The sequence below is a fragment of the Ictidomys tridecemlineatus genome, chromosome 4 (genome assembly GCF_052094955.1).
Source record: "Ictidomys tridecemlineatus isolate mIctTri1 chromosome 4, mIctTri1.hap1, whole genome shotgun sequence".
Taxonomy (NCBI): Eukaryota; Metazoa; Chordata; class Mammalia; order Rodentia; family Sciuridae; genus Ictidomys; species Ictidomys tridecemlineatus.
The window spans coordinates 203,057,123-203,078,324 of record NC_135480.1 but is presented as its reverse complement, the minus strand read 5'-3'; the positions used below and the strand labels follow the sequence as shown (position 1 = coordinate 203,078,324).

At 50.6% G+C, this 21,202-nt stretch overlaps 2 long non-coding RNA genes across 4 annotated transcripts; both read right to left on the bottom strand.

Annotated features, from left to right (window-relative positions):
- Positions 1 to 782: 782 nt before the first annotated feature.
- Positions 783 to 6,920, bottom strand: LOC144377370 (uncharacterized). 3 transcript variants are annotated; one of them, XR_013438320.1, is made up of 5 exons: positions 6,759 to 6,920; positions 6,472 to 6,616; positions 5,299 to 5,584; positions 945 to 5,195; positions 783 to 844 (listed from the first exon to the last, which is right to left on the bottom strand). It is a non-coding gene; the product is annotated as an uncharacterized LOC144377370 (long non-coding RNA). The 3 variants fall into 3 exon arrangements; XR_013438319.1 differs by having other exon boundaries at positions 945 to 5,584; XR_013438321.1 differs by lacking the exon at positions 6,472 to 6,616 and having other exon boundaries at positions 945 to 5,584.
- A 223-nt stretch (positions 6,921 to 7,143) lies between these two features.
- LOC144376918 (uncharacterized) lies at positions 7,144 to 8,401 on the bottom strand. The gene is made up of 2 exons (XR_013437269.1): positions 7,571 to 8,401; positions 7,144 to 7,410 (listed from the first exon to the last, which is right to left on the bottom strand). It is a non-coding gene; the product is annotated as an uncharacterized LOC144376918 (long non-coding RNA).
- Between the last annotated feature and the right edge of the window lie 12,801 nt (positions 8,402 to 21,202).

The following is a 21,202-nucleotide window of genomic DNA, read 5'->3' as shown; positions in this document are numbered from 1 at the left end:
GGCTGGGGCTCAGGGAAGAGCACTGTCCCGGCATGTGTGAGGCCCTGGGTTCGATCCTCAGCACCACATAGAAATAAACAAAATAAAGGTATAAAAAAAAGAAAGATGAGGGGCGGCCAGATGTGTTTGACTTGTCTTCCTACTGGCACTATAGTAAGGAGTGGGGTTTTTTTTTAATTAATTTTATTTATTTTTGTTTTTGTTTTGTTTTTGCATTGCTGGGGATTGAACCCAGGGATGCTCTACCACTGAGCTACAGTCCCAGCCCTTTTTATTTCTTATTTGGAGATTGCAGAGGCTGCCTTGAACTTGTGATCCTCCTGCCTCAGCCTCCAGAGTTGCTGGGATTATAGGTGTGTGCCACTGAGCCCTGTGAGATTTTTTTTTTAATATTTTTTTAGTTGTTGATAGACCTTTATTTTATTTATATGTGGTGCTGAGAATTGAACCCAGTGCCTCACACATGCCAAGCAAGTGCACTACTGCTGGGCCATAGTCCCAGTTACGCCCTGTGAGATTTTTTTAAAAAGTGATTGATTTTTTAAGAAGAAGACACAAAGCACATACAATTTAAAAACAAAATGAGGGGGCTGGGGATGTGGCTCAAGCAGTAGCACGCTCGCCTAGCATGCGTGCGGCCCGGGTTCGATCCTCAGCACCACATACCAACAAAGATGTGTGTCTGCCGAGAACTAAAAAATAAATATTAAAAACTCTCTCTCTCCCTCTCTCTCTCTCTCTCCCTTCTCACTCTCTTAAAAAAAATAAAAATAAAAACAAAATGAAATTATCAAAATTTAAGACTTGGCTGCTGGAGGTGTGGCTCAGGGTTCCATTCTCAGCACTTCGAAAAGAAAAAAAAAAAAATTCAAAGTCATTGTTAAGAAGATGAACAGGCAAGTCACAGACCAGCAGACCAGCAGGACGATATTAGCAACACTCACCTCTGACAAAGGACTTTCTCCAGAATATATGACAACTTCTTCAATTCCGACAAATGGCTCCATTCAAAAGTGGATAAAAGCTCTCTGCTCTCTGGCTGTCATGAGCTGGTCTTCTTCCCTCCACCGCACCCTTCCACCATGGGCTCCTGTCTCATCTCTGGCCCAGAGCAATGGAACCTGAAACTGGTGACTTGGTCTGAGAAAATGGTGTGCAGAATCCGGTCCTAGGAAAGCTGGGCTTTATAAGTTGTTAATATGGTCCTGACACATACACAGACTCAGGGGCACAGTGGGTGGAAAAGCAGAGTGGAGGAGTTGGGTGTGGAGGCTTGCACCTGTGATCCCAGCCACTCGGGAGGCTGAGGCAGGAGGATCCCAAGTTCAAGGCTAGCTTCAGCAACTTAGCAAGATTGTATCTCAAAATAAAGCATAAAAAGGGCTGTAGGTGTAGGTCAATGGTAGAGCACCCCTGGTCCAACCCCCAGAAAAGAAGAAGGAGGGGGGGAGGGGCAGAGGCAGGTGTGGCTTGGCAACACCTGTGAGCAGAGGCCTTTTCTGGATCACTAACCACAGGGACCATGCCCAGGGGAGGGGCACTAAGCATGTGCGTCCATGCAGCATGGGGCTGCAGCATGGGGCTGCCGCATGCCTGGATCTTGAGCAGTAACGCTGCCCCTCTGGACACAGGGACACTGGTCTCCAATTCCTCCCTCCCGCCAGTGGTAGGAAAGTACTTTATGATGTCGAACTGATCTGGCCACCTGTGATGCGAGAGGCGAGATCAGGATAATGTGGGAGCTCAGATACCAAATGAGAAGCGGATAAAATGAAATAAAAACAGCTGTGTGTCCCGAAGGTCTCAACTTCAATCAGGGGCAGCGACGGGGCCTTTCTGGTTTCTCTAAAGGAGCTCCTGTGCGAACACTATAGGGGAAATATCAAGAAATAGAGAGATAGAGAACTTTTTTGGGGTCCTGGGGGTTAAACCCAGGGGTGTTTAACCACTGAGCCACATCCCCAGCCATTTTTCATATTTTTTTTAGAGACAGGGTCTCGCTGAGTTGCTGAGGCTGGCCTTGAACTTGAGATCCTTCTGCCTGAGGCTCCCAAGTTGCTGGGACTACAGGCTCCTGCCACCATGCCTGGCAATATTTCATACACTCACACACACACATCTTTTTTTTTTTTTTTTTTTTTTGTATTTTATATCTTTGCCACCACACTCAGCAAAGATATATATTTTTTAAAAAAACAAAACCCCAAAGCCCAGTCCTTGCCCACCTCATCTGTCTTCTCTCCAAACACATTCAAGAGCTGCGATTTCCTGTTCAGTTCCCTGCCTGGGATTCTGGTTTTCTCTGTGCCGTTTTCCTCTGACCTCGCTGAAGGGCGGTCCCTAGACCTGAGTGCGGATTCGGAAAGGTCTGGGAACGGGCCTCTTCCCTGGCTGCTCTGTAAACATCTCCCCCTTTCCCCTCCTCCACCCTTTCTAGGGAGGATTAACTTGTTCACCCACCGCCATGTGTGGAAGTCTCTAGAAAATCCTGTGAGCGTTTATTGCAAATATTTTTTTAAAAATTATTTCAGTTGCAGATAGACCCGAAACCTCTGTTTTATTTATTTATCTTTATGTGGTGCTGAGGACCGAACCCAGGGCCTCACCCGTGCGTGCTAGGGGAGCGCTCTACCCGCTGATCCACAACCCCGGCCCCTACTGCAAATATTTTGACGACTCTCTGGAGGGTGCTGAGTGGACTTTGCTCGCATGTATTCATCTTCTCTCACTGAACGTTTTGTGCCTCTTCAGTAAAACAACAAAACTAAAAAAAAATTTAATTGAAAATGGGCAAAATATTGGAGGGCTTACTTCACAAAAGAAGATATTTGAATAGCTAATGACCACATTAAAAAAAAAAATGCTCAATGTCTTCAGCCATAAGGGAAGGACACCTTAAAACCACAAGGTGACTCGGATACTGGGCGCTAGGAGAGTTGAAATGAAAGACAATTCCAAGTGTTGATCGCTGCAGAGAAACGAATTTACCTAGTGCCAGTAGGAAAATAAAACAAAATTAACTATTTCACAAAACAACTTTGCAGGTCTTATAATAGTAAACCTATACCAGGGTACCATGCCCCTTATCTGTAATCCCAGCAACTGGGGAGGCTGAGGCAGGAGGATGGCAAGTTTGAGGCCAGCCTCAGCAACTTTAGTGAGGCCTTCAGCAATGTAGCAAGACCTTGCCTTAAAAAATACAACAGGGCTGGAGACGTAGCTCAGTGGCAAAGAGCCCCAGGTTCTATCTCCGGTAGAAGGAAAAAAAAAAAAAAAGAGGAAATGTAAAGCTTAGCTGTCAGTAATATTTACACAAGAAAAGTCAAGAAAGGCAAATACTGCACGTTCTCATCCATTTTTAAATGGATGCTAAAAATATTGATCTCATACAAGAGGAGAACCAGGGTCAGCAGAGACCTGGGGGGAGGAAATAGAGAGGGGAGGGGGGAGGGAGGAAACAGGTATGAGGCAGCGGTGGCAGGATCTCGCTCTGAGTTTCCTAGCACTTTAACCAGTCAACAGATTGTGAGGTATTTCAGAATAACTCGAGGGCGGGGGCAGGGCTCCGTGTAGAGCGCTTGCCTGGCACCTGTCAGGCACCGGTCTGATTCTCTGCACTGAGTATAAATGAACAAATAAAATGAAGGTCCATCAACAACTTAAAAAAAAAAACTAGAAAAGAGCCTGAAGTTTCCCAAACCTTGATGCGGTCATTACACATTGATACACGTGCTGAACTATTGTACAGCGCCCCACAAATATGTGTGGACATCTGTGCAAACTACAGAAATTTTTAAAAGGCAACTGGGTGAGTGGCTCATGCCTGTAATCCCAGTGACTTGGTGGAAGTGGGCAGGAGCTGAGGCAGGAGGATCCCAACTTCAAGGCCAGCCTGGGAAGAAAAAGAAAAAGAAAGTTTAAAGTTAGAAATCATGATTCTAAATTTTCTTTTTCTTTCTTTTTGCAGTAGGGATTGAACCCAGGGCACTCTACCGCTGAGCTGCACCCCCAGGTGCAATTGTTTCTTCTTCTTCTTTTTTTTTTTTTTTAAGAAAGAGGAGAGAGAGAGAGAGAGAATTTTTTTTAATATTTATTGTTTAGTTCTCAGCGGACACAACATCTTTGTTTGTATGTGGTGCTGAGGTCCGAACCCGGGCCGCACGCACGCATGCCAGGCGAGCGCGCTACCTCTTGAGCCACATCCCCAGCCCTAAATTGTTTCTTAATTTGAGACAGAGTCTTGCAAAGTCGTGGAGGGCCCCGATGAATTGCTGAGGCTGGCCTGAACTCGGAATCCTCCTGCCTCAGCCTCCCTACTTGCTGGGATTACAGGTGTGCCTCACCATGCCCAGTTTGCAGAATGTGTTTCAAAAATCCAGGTATAAAATACTTATGTACAGACGTGTACATGGGCTGGGGCTGGGGCTCCAACGACGAGGAATAAATGTTAAAAAAGAAGAAGTGTACAGGGGGCCTGGGGCTGGGGCTCAGAGGTAGAGCAGCACCTAGCCCAGGTGAGGCCCTGGGTTCCATCCTCAGCAGCACATACAGTAGAATAAAGACATGTGTCCACCTGCAACTAAAAGATAAATATTGAAAGAAGAAGACGTGAACGGGGCTGGGGAGGAGCTCCTGAGGCCTGGGACCTCCCAAACCAGAAGCGCACCCCCTATGTAGCCGGTCGGCCGCCTGAGAAGCTGGGCCCCAGGAGGGTTCCAACTCAGGAGAAAGAAAGAAAACGAAGTGTTCGAGTCCGAAGGGAGCTAAGGATTTAACCCCAAGCCGCTCGCTTCCCCCCACGGAGGCTGGTGGAGGAGAGGTCGCAGGAGGCTGTGAGGCGGGGAGGCCAGTCCTTGGTCCTCGTCCCAGCAGGTCACAGGGCGCGCGGCGGACAGGCCCAACAATGAGTGGGGAGGTGGGAGGTGGAAGGTGGGGAGGTGGCCGGGGGAGCCGACGCCCAGGAACCCGAAGGCCCGAGCGCAGGGGACAGGCCGCCCGAGGTGCGGGGAGGGGTCGGTGCGGGCGGGGCGAGGGCGCGGCCGGAAACCGCGGCGCCACCTCTGCTGCGCCCTGAGTCACCCGCCGCGCTGCGACAGCGGGGCGCATCTTTCTATAATTGGTGCATCCCTGACAGCGTGTCCTCCAGGTGGCACGTGAGTGACGGTGACGTCGGAGACTCACCAGAGTGTGGCATTCTTTAAATTAAAGGGGAAAAAAATGAGCTCCTCGGCAGAGCCCTGTGCCCCGAGCTCCCGGGAATCAAGCACCGTCCCCTCTCCATTCAGCCCCGTCACCCACTTGTTCAGTTTTTGATTTGAGGAAATGGACTCAGAGAGGTTAAGTAACTTCCTCCGTGCCACCCAGCTGGTGAGTGACAAGTCAGGATCCACTTGCGAGAGTGAAGGCTGCTTTGACTAGTTTGGAAGACGGCCATGCGCGCTCCCTCTGGTTGCCAGAAGCTGGGGCTTGCTCAAGGTCACGGAGTCATACTAGAGCTGAGTGGGTCCGCACGGGGGTCCTCATCGCTTTGCCCAGTGTCCTTCCCTGGGCCTGGACTCTCCTTTCTTTCTTTCTTTCTTTCTTTCTTTTTTTTTTTTTAAGAGAGAGTGAGAGGGAGAGAGAGAGAGAGAGAGAGAGAGAAAATTTTTAATATTTATTTATTAGTTTTCGGGGGTGCTGAGGATCGAACCCTGGCCGCACGCATGCCAGGCAAGCATGATACCGCTTGAGCCACATCCCCAGCCCCCTGGACTCTCCTTTCTTTACCCGCATCCCTGCACTCACCTGGACTGCCATTCCTAAATGCAGATGGCACTCTCAGGGCCCAGGCAGAGCCCAGGGAACTGGGCGCTGGGGGCAGAGCGGGTCCTCCCTCTGCGGCCCAGTGAAGGGAAGCAGAGGTCCCCCACAGGGGCTCAGACCTGTCAAGGGCTGCTGCTGTACCTGCCCTGGTCAGTGGCCAGGCCCGGCTGGCCTCAGGGAGGGGGATCCCCTGCACAATGGTGTGCTGGTGCCGGATGCCAGCCAAGGACAGAGGAAAAGAGTAAGGTTGGCCACTCTGTTAGAGCTGCCTCCTCTTTTGGTAAAGAACTGTGCCCACCACTGACACTGGAAAGAACACTTGTCACCATTTAGTGGACACCCTCTCACCAGCCCAACCTGTGCAGTAGTGTCTATTCAGAAGCCCAGAGAGGTCAGGCCATGCACCTGCAGTCACACAGCCTGACTGTGGACAGCACCTCCCATGGTGTTCACAGGAGTCTGATCATAGGCATCAGATTGGGGCACCGGCCCCTTAAAGGGAAACCCACATCCTGTTTTTGGCTCTGCCTCAACGATAAGAATTTGTGATAACAGGGAATCAGAGATGATGTCTGCCTCGAGGCCCTGCCTCCTCTTTCCTTCCTTTCTCCTGTGCCCCATCTCAGAGCCCTGGGCAGCCCCCAGCCTGCACGTGGCCATGACACACACCCCGTGTGGCATCTGCGGTGTTGCCCCCCTCGGGCCTTGGTGGCTTGCTTTCCTCTGCTGTTGGAAAGGAGGAAGAATAAAGCTTGCCTCAGAGCTCTTGGGGTGACCAATGGTGTCCCACGCCTGGCTGGCACCTGGTGGGAATCTGGAAGGAGGGCCTGGGAGTCAGGGGACATGGCTGTCACTCCAGTTCTGTCACTGACCAGCTGTGCAGCCTGAGCCGAGTCTCCACCCTCTCTGAGCCTCAGTTTCCTCATCTGTGTGACGGGACGATGGCCCTGCCTCACCTCCATTTTCCTGAAGCAGGTCCAGCGCGAGGCTCATGTCACTGTGGCTCAGGGTCATCTTTAGTCCTCAGCTTCCACCCTCTTCTCCCATTGAAAAAGTCCTTTTGGAAAACTCACACCAAGATGGCTGGTCCCACGGGGGCTAGGAGTCCCCAGGGCCCACCCACCCCCACCCCACCCCACCCCCACCCCACCCCCACCCCCACCCCCGCCCTGGACTCCCACCCCTCCACCTGTCACAGGGAGGTCGCATCCCTTCCCGGGGTGTGGGGAGAGGGTGCAAAGGGGCCCGTGCATTGCCTGGGGAGTTTATCCAGGAGCAAAGCCCCCCCCAGGGCGACCCAGGGAGCCAGCAAGGGCACCCGCCTCCGCAGGGTTTGGGGTGGAGAAAGGGGGCTCCCGTTCCATCGGCAGGTGTTTGTGGTCGCGGGTCTCCAGCAGCCTGGTGGCCCTGGCTCCTGGTGTGTGTGGCTTGGTGAGCCCCCTCCACATTCAGCAGAGCTAGTCTGGGGGCCAGTGGTCGGCCGCTGGAGGCCGCCACTTCTGGGATTAGGTCATAGGAGAGGGCAGCTCCATCTGTGCTTTCTCTGGACTCCTCTGGTGGAGGCAGCTGTCACAGCCCGGGGAAACGTGGATAGCAAGGAACAGAGGCCTGGAACAATCAGAGGAGGAACAGTCAGAGATTTCCACGGGAGGCCTGCGGCCCCAGCCCACGGCCCAGAGAAACCCAGACAAGGAATGTTTGTGATGATTAGCTGCTAAATTTGGGGGTTACTTGTTTTGTGTCAGTAAATAACTAATACAAGACTCACTGAAGACATTTTAGTATAGATGGGCCACGGAATGCCACACCAGCGTTAAAAACAAGGCAGTGGCTGGGTGCCGGAGCGCACACCTGTAATCTCTGGAGGCTGAGGCAGGAGGATCACAAGTTCAAAGCCAGCCTCAGCAACTTAGTGAGGCCCCATGCAACTTAGTGAGAACCTGTCTCAAAAAATAAAAAGGGCTGGGGATGCGGGGCTCAGAGCTTAAGTGCTCTTGGGTTCAATCCTTGGTACCAAAGAACAAAAACAAAAACAAAACAACAACAAACCAAGCAAGAAGGAAGGAAAAGAAAGGAAGTCTGGCGACCCAGGAAAGCCCAGGGTGAATCCCCGTTTGAGTCCCAGCGCAGCTGATGGTGTGAATTGCGATCCCAGGGGCTCCCGACCTAGGAGTAGCCATCCAAGTTGGAGTCTCAGACAGGAAAAGGCCAGTGACCCAGCTCCAGCAGCCACCAGCCAGTGTGGGACCCAAACAAACAAGGACTCAGAGCTCCCCAGTGGGCCTCCAGGGGTCAGCTGGCTCCTGCCCCAGTGGACAGCTCTGGGCTACACTAGAGGAAAAGGTGGGTGAGCCGAGTCAGGCAGGAGGGCCTTCTGGGAGCCGAGTGCTCAGCCCGCAGCCGGGTCAGACTGGACACCGCGTTGACTCTCAGAAGCCGGCTCAGGGGGAAGATCACCAGAGCCCAGGAGTTTGAGGCCGACCTGGGTAGTAGAGAGATCCAGTCTCAGCAAAGCAAACCAGAACCAAAACTAAAACGGAAAAAGTGACACTCAGAGCTCTGAGTTTTGGACTATGAAATTTGATCTCCGTTTCCCAGATTCAATCCTCCACACTCCTCAGCTCAGTGATCACGTGTTCCGACAACTGTCGATCTCATATGCCAACAGTTCTTGCATTTTTTAACTTTATCTTTCTTATTTATTTTTGGAGGTTACAGGGACTGGAATCCAGGGTCTCATGCATGCTAGGCAAGTGCTCTGCCACCACGCTACAGCCTCAGCCCTAGATCTTTTTCTTATTTAATATGTGAGTTTTAGCTGGGCTTGGTGGTGTACACAAAAGGAGGCTGAGGCAAAAGGATCGCAAGTTCAAAGCCAGCCTCAACAAAAGCAAGGCGCTAAGCAACTCAGTGAAACCCTGACTCTAAATAAAATGCAAAATAGGGCTGGGATGTGGCTCAGTGGTCAAGTGCCCCTGGGTTCAATCCCTGATGCCCATAAACATTATAAGGACTAGGTCAGTCACAGACAGGGAGAAAATCTTTAAAAAGGACATTACTTGACATAGTATTGATACAAGAGATGCAAATAACTCCTAACACTCAATAATAACAGAACCCAATAAAGAATGGGCAGTGGATTTGAACAGACGCTTCAAAGGAGAAGCTATAGGATTTGCACAGAAAGTGTCCATCATTGTTCATCAGAAAAGTACAAATGGAAGTCAAGATGAGGCATTCCACGCGATCCCCGACAGGGTTCAGATCAAAAAGACAGACAATGCCAAGTGTCAGCAATGCCAAGTGTCTGCAAGGATGTGGCCCTGCACACCAGCCATTCTGCTCCTGGGTTTTCACCCAAGAGCTACAGAGCAGTGTTCACAGAAAGACGTGACCAAGAATATTCCTAGCAGCTTTCTTTATGTATTTGAGCACCGGGGATTGAATTCGTGGGGGAGACTCTGCCACTGAGCCACATCCCAGCCCTGTTTTGTATTTGTTTAGCACCTCGCCATTGCTGAGGCTGGCTTTGAACTCACGATCCTCCTGTCCGAGCCTCCCAAGCCGCGGGGATTGCAGGCCTGCGCCACTGCGCCTGGTTGTGGCAGCTGTATTTATGGCAGACAAAACCTGGAAATGGCTCAGCCGTCTGTCGGACACCGCAAGGAGGGTGAGCCTCAAGACGCGCACCAGGAGGAAGGAGAGCGCTGGTGCTGGTCAGTCCCCTTTCTATGAAATCTTGACACAAGAAAAAAGCAAGGATTGCCTGGGAGATCAGGCCATCTTCCAAGTGGCAGCCATGTTCTCGTAGGGGTGGGTGTTTGCATTACATAGAAGTTGGCATTAGCCCATAGATAAATAAACGTCCACTTAAGATTGATGCATTTCTTTGTATGTAAATTTTATATCAAAAGAAAAATAACTGTAAACAAACGTGGCCGGTTCAGGGGGAAGTGTATGGCGATGCCCCTGAGCCCTGGGTATAACGGAGGAGGCCCTGGGCTTTGCGGGGGCTTCCCTGCGGTCCTGGGCGCCGCTCTGGCAGATGGGCGAGCGAGAGGGGAGCACAGCAGTGGAGGACTCAGCTCTAAGCGATGCGGGGTCCCTGCTGCTGCCTTCCATCTCGCCAGAACTCGGTCCCCCTCCCCGTGACTCCTGCTCCCCATCCCAGGACCACCCACCCCTCGGGCCCAGGTGGACTCACTTCTTGTCCTCGGCCATTGCTGCTCTGAGAGGGCAGCCTTAGGAATCTTAGGGCAAGGCCCCCCTGCTGCCCCAGAGCAGAGGCCACTGGCCACCCAGAGGAAGGAAGTGCTGATGGAGCACATTCTAGAAGCCGTTGACTCTCCTCAGAGGGAGGCCCAGCCTGCCCGGTGCAGTCCGGAACACAGTCTTCTGACCCCGCGCCCCTCCTGCCTCCGGCTTCCCAGGGGCAGGACCTGTTGCTTGGGATGGGCCTGTGGTCCCAGAGGCCCAGGAACAGTTGGCCGACTGCCCTGACATCCTGGCCTGCGAGCCGGCAGCACCAGATTCTCCAAGGCTGAGGCACGAAGGCCGCTGCTCCCTGTGGACCCACCAGGCGCTGTGTGCAGGGCTTGTCCCCAGACTCTCTAGGAGGCCCTATGCGGAGGCTGAGACTCAGAAGGCCTCACTCACCCTGAGGCCATACAGCTCCCAGGAAGAGGGGCTGAGGCAGGAGGATCACAAGTGTGAGGCCAGCCTCAGCAACTCACAGACACACTGCCTAAAAAATTATAAGGGTTGGCAACGGAGCCCCGTGAACGCCCCTGGGTTCAACACGCACACACGCACACACACACACACTCAGGCACAGGGGAACAGGGGGTGAGGGAAACAGGAAAAGGAGGGAAGGAGAGCAAGTGGGTCACAGCCTGAGGTCCTTGAATGAGGTGCCATTGGAGCACCTAGAAGGTGTGGCATTTTAAAACTGCGGTGGGTCCCGGAGTTCTCTTCTGAGAATTCAAGTTTTGAATTTTTAGTTCAACAATCTTAGAAAAATTACCAGCCTCCACACTGGACCAAGGGGAGGCCAGTATGCAGAGCCCGGGGCCTGCGTTTAGTGCCTCTGCTGTATCTGAGCCGAATCGAACTGTGTCGGGGTCCCCAGAGCCATGAGAAAGTACCCCCAAAGAGGGGAACTCTATTACTTATCTATTGTTGCCTCACATACCATGCCCCAAAATTTAGCAGCTTAAAACAACAAACATTTACGTCCCAGTCGCTGTGGATCAGGAATCCAGGCGCAACCTGGGTGGGTCCTTTGGCTCAAGGTCTAAGTTACGAGCAGGGGCTGGAGGCCCGTCTCAGTGGGGAAGATTGCTTCCAGGCTCGCCCGCTGGGTTGCTGACCGAAATCTGGTCCTCAGCCTGGTGGACTGCAGGTCTGGCTTCCTGATGGCTGGTGGCCGGGGCCTCTCTCTGATTGTGCCACACGGACATCTTGCAACACGGCAGGCAACTTCATCAGGGCCATAAGCAAGACAGCAAGAGGAAAGCCCAGAGTCCCTGTGTAATCTAACCTCAGAGGTGACGTCCCATCCCTTTTCTGGTCCTGGGAGTTGAACCCAGGGTGCTCTACTGCTGAGCTACATCTGCAGCCCTTTTTACTTTTAATTTCTATTTTGAGGCAGGATCTCACTAAGTTGCCCAGGCTGGCCTTGGACTTGCCATTCTCCCATCTCAGTTCCCCGAGACGCTGGGATTAAAGGTGTCTGCAACTGTTATTAGGTCCCTTTTTTCTTTTAAAAAAAAAAATTTTTTTTTTTTTAGTTGTAATTGGACACAACACCTTTATTTTATTTATTTTTAAGTGGTGCTGAGGATCGAACTCTGCCTCGCACTTGCTAGGCCAGCGCTCTACTGCCGAGCCACAACCCCAGCCCCTCGGCCCCTTTTTTCTTAATAAACTTTTTATTCTTTCTTTCAACTGTGGGCCAGGTGGCCAAGGACACGCCGTCGGTGGGACCACCAGCTCGACCCCAGCCTTTTCCCAGATTTCACTTGTTTTTACACGAAGGTCCTTTTTCTGTTCCAAGATCCAATTGCATGACCACCTGGTGTCGTCCCACCTCCTTGCAGTCCTCTAGTCCGTGACGATTTCTCCATCTGCCCTGCGTCATGGCTGAGTTTGGAGGGTTGCTGGTCAGGTACTGTGCAGAACGGCCTCCATCTGCGTTTGACTTTGGTTTTCTCGTGATTGATTTGGGCGAAGGATTTGGAGAAAGACGTGCGCGGAGGAGAGTGAAACATCTCCTTGTCACACTGTGTCCATAGGCACACGCTTCCCAGGACACAGTGCTTGTGGCCATGGCCTTCCCCAGGGGATGAAGCTACTATTTTTCATTTTGTTTTCTTTCCTTCCTTTTTTGGGGGGTTGGGAGGTACAGGGGATTGAACTCAGGGGCACTTGACCACTGAGCCACATCCCAGCCCTATTTTTTATTTTATTTAGAGACAGGGCCTCATGGAGTTGCTTAGCATCTTGCTTTTGCTGAGGCTGGCTTGGAACTCAAGATCCTCCTGCCTCAGCCTCCCAAGCTTCTGGGATACTGTGCCCAGCTATTTTCTTTTTAATTAATTTTTTTTCTTGTGGTGCTGGGGACCCAGGCCAGGGACCCTCACATGCACTCTATTATTGAGCTATGTCCCCAACCTTCTTTTCCCCTTTTCTACCCACTTTGGAAGTGAGTCACCAAGTCAAGCCCTCACTCAACTGGTGGGGACTTAAAACTCCACTTCTTGGGAAGAGTATTCTAAATTATTTGAGCAGTTTGCTTCTTTCTTCCCGTTTATCCTTCTCTCTTGTTGGCTGATGTTGGTGTGGACCGGCATGTGTCTGTTTGTGGAGCTCACCCCCAGCCCTGTGGAATGGCTGGCCAGGGGACACTAGTAAGCGCCACGCGGACAGAGTCTTGATGAGGCTTGCACTTGGAGGCTTGTCCTCCTGACACACTCACTCCTGGGATCAAGTCACCGTGTTGTAAGAAGCTCTGGTTGACAGTGGGTTCTGTGGGGACAGGCCTTGAAGGAGGAGAGGCATTCTCAAATTTCCAGCCCCAGACGAACACGACCATGCGAGTGGCCCTGGTCCATGCCACTTGGAGTAAAAGAAATGGCCCGTTTTAGAGTTGGCTATTCAGCAATTGACCATTGAAACCATTCTGTCCCTTCATGGTGGCACTGCCTATCGTCCCAGAGGCACCGGAGGCTGGGACACGAGGATGGACATTTCAAGGCCAGCCTCAGCAACTTAGCAAGGCCCTCAGCTTAGCAAGAGCCTGTCTCAGAATAAAAAAAATAAAAAGGGCTGGAGATACAGCTCAGTGGCAAAGCACCTGTGGGTTCAATCCCCAGCACCAGGAAAAAGAAAAAAGCAACATCGTCATAGATCTGCAGTTATTTTTATCAGTACCTACAGATGTCACAAACACCCTGTGTCAGTTCATCAGATGAGCTTGTCCTCTGAACCACTACCCAGTCTTCCATGGGGTCAGTGAAGCAGGATCCACGTATCCCTTTCTACTGATGGACGCCCAGTGGCTTTCAGGTCTTCTCGGGGATCTTCAGGGCTCCTGTGGGTACCCCCTGGTGCAGGCATCACGGGCGGCTGACGCTGGCGTTTCCCTAAGATAAAGCCCCAGAAGCAGGCTGCTGGGTCAAGGCCATGAGCCTGGAGTTCTCACACCTATTGCCAAATCACCCTGCAAAATGGTGGGCGAGGGGGCCTGGCCGCCACCCCTTGTCCACGCCTGGTGTGACCCACCTTGAAAAGTTAAATAGCGGTACTGGCCCGAGAGAGAGAGAGAGAGAGAGAGAGAGAGAGAGAAACGGGTACCGAGCCTGCACGGGCTGGGCCGGGTGAAGGCCAGGCTGGGGCAGATCTGGGGGCCCCAGGCACAGCCCCCCGCCCTGCGCCGGTTCCTTCCCCTTTGCCGGGCAGCTGTGCTCAGCACATCCTCCAAAGGCGCTGGCCCAGCAGACCTGCCTCCTGGACAGGCCCAAGTTCCTCCAGCCTTGACCCGGCTCACAGTGACCCTGTGCTCTGGTGGGCGCTGGCCCAGGCCTCGCCCCCTGCAGGAGGGAGCCCTCCACGTTCACCTGGAGGCAAACCTCTGATCCTCCGAGCCCTGCTCCTGCCCTTGGAACCATACCGACGCCTGGCGCTCTGTGAGCTCTTCCTTCATATATAGACAGTTATTTATTTATTTCCTTATTTATTCCTTCAGCCCATATTGACCATCCTAACTTCTTGGCCCCACAACCTGGCAGGAGAGGCGGGACCAATCTGGTAACTATACATGGGTGGATCTGTACGTCCTTCTGTACGTCGGGGCTGTGGCCTCCTAAATCCAGGACAAGTACACAGGAACCTGAGTTAGCTGGAGGGTGGGTGACCAGATGGCCACTGAGCTGGGAGCAGAGGACGGAGGGGTTACACAGCTGGAGGGCAGGGTGAGTGCATTCCTGGTAAGTGGAATGGATGGTACAAAGGCCCTGGGGTAGAAAGGCAGGGCGTGTTCATTGCGGGGGACATAGTGTGAAGGGGAAAGAGGTCTGAAAGGGGTCCTGAGAGGTCAGTAGGACAATACCATGCAGGGCCTTGTGGGCCACGGTGGAGACAGTGACCTTTAACCAAGAGCACTAGGGAGCCATTGATGGATGATGAGATGGAATGAGAAGCATCATGGGACGTTCTTAACCCAGGACGCGGCACAGTGGATGTCACTGTTATTGTCATTACTGTCGTCTTCACTTTCTAGGTGTCAGGTCAGAGAATTTCCACCGATCCCTAAGGGGTCCTGAGGAGACTGGGCCAGCTGTGTTCCTCGGCTGAGGAGGAGCCATAGGTGACCTCCACATTTCAAGGAAACAGAGTGCAAATCTGCACAAATCGGCAACTCGCACTCAAGGGTAGCCCAGAGAGGCAGTGCTGGACTCGACTCCAGGCCTCTCAGCCCTTCCTCGCTGCTCAGACCAAGCTCTCCTCAGCCTTCTGCCTGCCTGAAGCCCTCGCTGGAACCCTCGGTGGTTGCCGCCTGCAGCATCCCAGCCCCTGCTGGTAAGCTCTCTCTCTTCCTGCCACGAGTCCACACCGAAGCCAACAGCACTGTTCAGTGTTCCCAGAGGACACAAGGAAGCCTGTCACCCCATGTCTGCTGGTTCCATTCCCTCCGCTGGGATGCTGGCAGCAGAGGCACCGTGTTAATCAGCTATGAGTTACTATAGCAAAATACTTGAAGCAGCTAATTTGATAAAGAAAAAATATTAAAATGAGAAATTATACCCCATCTGATTCTAATGTAGATATGTCAAGATCATTGTACTGTCATGGGTAACTAATTAAAACAAATTTTAAAAATGACATGTAAAAAAAGAAAAAAATATATTTGGGTCATCTCGGGAGGTTCAAGTCCAAGATTGAGCCACCTCATTGGTTTGGGCCTCTGGCAAAGGTTCTGGAAGGCAGTGGCAGGAGGATGTGTCAGAGTGAGTGGTCACATATCCCTCCAGGAAGCAGGTGAGTGCACTCCCTGGTAGGACTCAGGTCCTACAATGCCTTCTGAGGGCATTTACCCAATGACCCAAAGATCTCTCACAAGACCCCACCTCCTGAAGTGTCCACCACTGCCCAGTAGCACCCCCCAGGGACCAAGCCTTTAACACAGGGGTTTGGGGAACATTCAGCAGCCAAACTGCAGCATGCTCCAATCCCTCCCCAGTTGTTCCTGCAGCCCATGGTGGCACCAAGCCCTCCTGTACCAGTTTCCCATCACCATGGTAACAAGGGACCACAAGCTCCATAGCTTAAAACCACCCCAGGGTATTATCTTATAGTTTGGAAGCTAGAAGTCTGAAATGGGTCTTGCTGGGCTACAGTCTGTGCCGGCAGGGCTGCTTTCTTCTGGAGACGCTGGGGGAGAATCCTCTTCTTGCCTCTTCTGCATCCTAGAGTCTGCCCGCATTCCTTGGTTCATGGCCCCTACCTCTCTCTCTTTTTTTTGGTGTGGGGCATTGAATCCAGGGGTGCTTAACCATTGAGCCACATCCCCAGCCCTTTGTTAATATTTTATTTCTAGACAGGCTCTCACTGAGTTGCTTAAGGTCTCATTAAATTGCCGAGGCTCGGTTTGAACTTGAGATCCTCCTGCCTCAGCCTCCCGAGTTGCTGGGATTACAGGCGTGCGCCACTGCAACCAGCTCCTTCTTCTATTATCAAAGCCAACAACAGAGGGTCGAGTCCTCATGCTGCCGTATCTCTGTTCCTTCTATCTTCCTCTTTCACACTGAAAGATCTTCATGTTCACATTGGACATAGACAGATAATCCAGGATAATGTCACTATTTTGAGGCTGGCCGATGAGCAACCTGAATTCCGTCTGCTAGCTTAATTCCCCTCTGCTATGGGCTATGGCTTGACATAATTCAAATGTCCCCCAACGGTCCATATGGAACTGTTGGTCTACAGGGTGGCACTAACAGGAGGCGGCAGACTCTTTGGGAAGCGGGGCCTCATCGGAGGTCCTTTGGTCACTGGGGATGTACTATGGAAGGGGATTCTGGGACCCCACCATGGTTTGAATCTTTAATGTCCCCCGCGAAGCCCAGGGGTTAGGCAACACAGGAATGTTTAGAGATGAAATGATTAGATTATGAAAGCTGAAACCTCATCCCTGGATTAATCCATTGAATGGGATTAATGAATGGGCTACTGGTTGGCAACTGTGAGCAGGGGTGACGTGGGTGGCTAGAAGAAGTAAGCTGCCAGGGCGCCCTTAGCTCCACCCTGCCCGCTCCTCTCTTACCGATTCCCGGGGAGCTGAGCAGCTTTTCTCCACCATGCCCTTCTGCCATGATTCCCACCTCATCCTGGACACAGAACAGCTGGGTGGCTGACCAGGGACTGAGCCTCCGAAACCATGAACCTAACCTCAGCTGTCCCTCCTCTAAGTCATTCTTGCCAGGTATTTTCAGCCACAAAAAGCTGACTAACACAGACCCTGCGGGTCCTCTCCTCTCTCCGTTCTGGTTGGAAATATGATCATTTTTACTAGGTTTGGGGGGGTGCACACCCACAATCCCAGCCACCTGGGAGGCTGAGACAAGAGGATCACAAGTTCGAGGCCAGCCTGGGCAAACTAGTGTGAACTTGTTTCAAACTAAAGAATAAAAAGGGCTGGGGCTGGGGCTCAGTGATAGACTAAAATGCATTAAGCAACTCAGTGAGACCCTGTGTCTAAATAAAATGCAAAATAGGCCTGAGGATGTGGCTCAGTGGTTGAGTGCCCCTGAGTTCAATCCCTGGGTATAATCCCTAGTACTGAAGGAAAAAAAAAAAAAGGATGAGAGAGAGAGAGAGAGAGAGAGAGAGAGAGAATCATTTTCCTTCTCTGTGTGTTCCTACCATGATTTGCCTCCCTTGTGAGAACTGAACTGATGCAGACTCCAAGCCTTGAACCTCCAAAACTGTGAGCTAAATAAACCTTTCTTCTCTCTCTTCTTCTTCTTCTTTTTTTTTTTTTTTTGCTTTGCAGAAGTGAGACTTGAACCCAGGGGTGCTTTCCCACTGAGCTTCTTCACTAGCCTTTTTTATTTTTCATTTTCAGACAGGGTCTAAGTTGTTGAGTCTGGCCTCAAACTTGCAACCCTCATATATCAGCCTGAGTAGTAGCTGGGATTATGGGCCTGCACCACTGTGTCCGGTAAACCTTTTATCTTTAATAAGCTAGTTGCTGTAGGTATTTCATTGCAGTAACACGAAGCTGACTGGTACATCATGGAACCTGATATATGCAGACAAGACCACAGGATTAGGAGGGGACCATCTTGGGGGGAGGCCATGATTCTTCAAAGCCTACCCGCTCCTTGTCCGGAGCTGGCCCTTCCTTCAGCATCCTTCTTAGACAGGTGCTTTCCAGAAGGCAACCAGGAGGAAGTGTGTCCTGTCCACGCTTCGGAAGAGGAAACAAAACACACCTTTGTGGCGTGTTTGTGAGTTTATAAAGGACTTCCACATCCTTGGGGGTTGGTCTTATTTGTTCTACTCCACATCTGAGAAAACCATGGCTAGGAAAATCAAGTGGCTGAGTTGGGGATACAGGATGAGGACTGGACATTGCTGGGCTTACCCCAAGGCCTGATCCCAGCTCCTCCCCTTTGTTCCCAGCCCTGAAATAGCCTCACCTCCCACAGCCCATCCTAACCCTTCCCAAGGCCACTCCAAGTGAGTCCTGTAGCTAATCCGCCCTTGTTTCTGGCTTCCTGACAAAAGTCATGGGGTCACACTTGAAAGACTTCCTCAAACCCTGCAAATCATGGCTCTGGAGGTTTCTGTCTGAATTAGAAGCAGGAACTATTTCCTATGTGCTGCCAAAGGGGCTGTAATGAACAGGCTCAAGATTCCAGGGGAGATATTTGTCAATGTGTTTCACAAGCCTTCAAAATATGCCTGCCGCTTACCATGGAGGCCACAGGAAGGAAATAGCCAAGTGTGCAGAAACGTGCAGACGAGGCTGTGTAACTCAGCACTGTGCCAAGCAGCACAGTAGCACAGCCACCCAAGTATCCATCAATAAGGCCCTGATTAAGTCAAATGATGCATCCAAAGTTGTAGTATTATGTAGTCATTAAAAATGATAATGTGGGGGCTGGGGATGTGGCTTAAGCGGTAGCCTGCTCGCCTGGCATGCGTGCGGCCCGGGTTCGATCCTCAGCACCACATACAAACAAACAAACAAACAAAATCAAATCGGATTCCAACAGTATGTACAGTGTGATTTCCTTTCTGGAAAAAAGAAATTGTTTGTGCGTTTTCTAGGTGGTGGGATCAGAGGTGAAGTAGGTTTTTTTGTGTCCACTAAAAAATAAAATATTAAAATTCTCTCTCTCTCTCTCTCTCTCTTAAAAAAATGATAATGTAGGGGCTGGGGTTGTAACTCAGAGGTAGAGCACTTGCCTAGCATGGGCGGAACCTGGGTTCGATCCTCAGCACCACATAAAAACAAAATAAAGGTTATTGTGTCCACATATTACTAAAAAACAAGTATTAAAAAAATGATAATGTGGCCAGGTACGCTGGCACATGCTCGTAATCCTAAAGGCTCAGGAGACTGAGGCAGGAGGATCACAAGTTCAAAGCCAGCCTCAGCAACAGCAAGGTGCTAAGCAACTCAGTGAGACCCTGTCTCTAAATAAAATGAAATATAGGGCTGGGGATGTGGCTCAGTGGTCGAGTGCCCCTGAGTTTAATCTCTGGTACAAAAAAAAAAAAAAGACAATGTATCTGGTTGTGGTAGTGCCCGCCTATAATCCCAGCTAATGCAGGAAGCTGAGCCAGGAGGAGAGAAAGTTCAAAGCCAGTCTGGGCAATTTAGCTAGACCCTGTGGTTTTTTTTTTTTTTTTTTTTTTTTTTGAGAGAGAGAGAGAGAGAATTTTTTTAATATTTATTTTTTTTAGTTTTTGGCGGACACAATGTCTTTGTATGTGGTGCTGAGGATCGAACCCGGGCTGCACGCATGCCAGGTGAGCACACTACCACTTGAGCCACATCCCCAGCCCCTAGACCCTGTGTTTATTTATTTATTTATTTTTTTTAAAGAGAGAGTGAGAGAGAGAGGGGGTCAGAGAGAGAGAGAGAGAGAATTTTAACATTTATTTTTTCTTAGTTCTCAGCGGACACAACATCTTTGTTGGTATGTGGTGCTGAGGATCGAACCCGGGCCGCACACATGCTAGGCGAGCATGCTACCGCTTGAGCCACATCCCCAGCCCTAGACCCTGTGTTTAAAAAAAAAAAAAAAAAAAAAAAAAGATCATGTAGACTGGGGGTGCAGCTCATTGGCACTTGTCTATCATATACAAAGCCCTGGGTTTGATCCTCAGCACCTAAACACATGAAAAGATGCTCCCTATTCCATTAGTCATCATAGAAGTCAAAATAAAGCCACAATGAGAAACCATTGCATGCCTACTTGAAAAAAAAAATACCGACCATATCAACTGTGGGCAAGGACAAGGCCATTAGAGCTTGTGTATGCTGTTGGCAGGGAATGTAAAATGATAAAGCCACTTTAGAAAACAGTTTCATGCAAACACTGAACATGTACTTCCTATGTTCTACTCTGCAATATTTACCCAGGAGAAATTACAATGTAGGTCCACACAGACACTTGTATGTAAATGTTTATAGCAGTTTTATGTGTAATAGCTCCAACCTGGAAGAACCCTGATGTCCACCAACAAGTGAGTGGGTGAACTGTGGTCCATCCACACAATGGAATACAACTCAGTATCAGAAAGGGACAAACACCAACCAGTCGCTGTGATGATACACACCTGTAATCCCAGCTACTCAAGGAGGCAGAGGAAAGAGAATCCAAGCTGGAGGCCAGCCTCAGCAATTTAGCAAGTGTATAAAATAAAATTTAGCAAAACAAAACCCACAAAGGGCTGGGGACGTGCTCAGTGGTAGAACACCCTGGGATCAATCTCCAGTTCCACACACACACACAAAAGACCAACTGTCAATACATACAATAAGGAGCCAAATCTCAAAATATTATCCTAAGTGCAAGAAGTCATACAAAAATATATATGAATCCATTTATATAAAATTCTAGGCAATTCAAACTAATAACAAAAAGAGGATCAGGGCTTGCTGTTGTGGGGACAGTGCAGGAGGGATTACCAAAGGGCACAAGGAGATTCTAGGGCTGATGGCTCTATTCTGTATCTTGCTTGAGTTCGAGGTACATACATGTTGAATCTTACATCCATGTGCAGTTTATTCCATGTCAACTGTACTTCCAGAAAGTTATTTTCAGAAAAGATGCCCTATGGATACATTGCTCAATTAAAAAAAAAAAATCAAATCGGATTCCAACAGTATGTACAGTGTGATTTCCTTTCTGGAAAAAAGAAATTGTTTGTGCGTTTTCTAGGTGGTGGGATCAGAGGTGAAGTAGGTTTTTTTTCTTTTTACGTTCCTGCATTTGCGTAATGCTGTTTTAAAAATTGCAGTCTGCATTGATATTTATAATAAATAAAGCAATTTCCATTTTGCAAGAGGAAAACAAAACAAGGGCTCTCAGCAGAGCCTGGCCTCTGCTGACCTCATAGAGGCTCCTCTCCAGCGGCCTCCTCCCTCCAGCCGGAGATGGGAGATGACACAGACTCAGGGCTTCCTGTGCAGGACCGCAGAGCTCTTCCCAGGAGCTGAGCGGCCCCCAGGGCAGTGACGGGAGCAACCACGCAGATGCTTCCTGGAAGGCCCAGGGTCAGCTTCAGCTACATAGTAAATCACCCACTGGTGCCGCTGTGCTGGCCGTTGCAGGGCCACCGCGTTTCCTCTGCAGGGGCAGGGGCTGGCTTGGCCGGGAGCTGC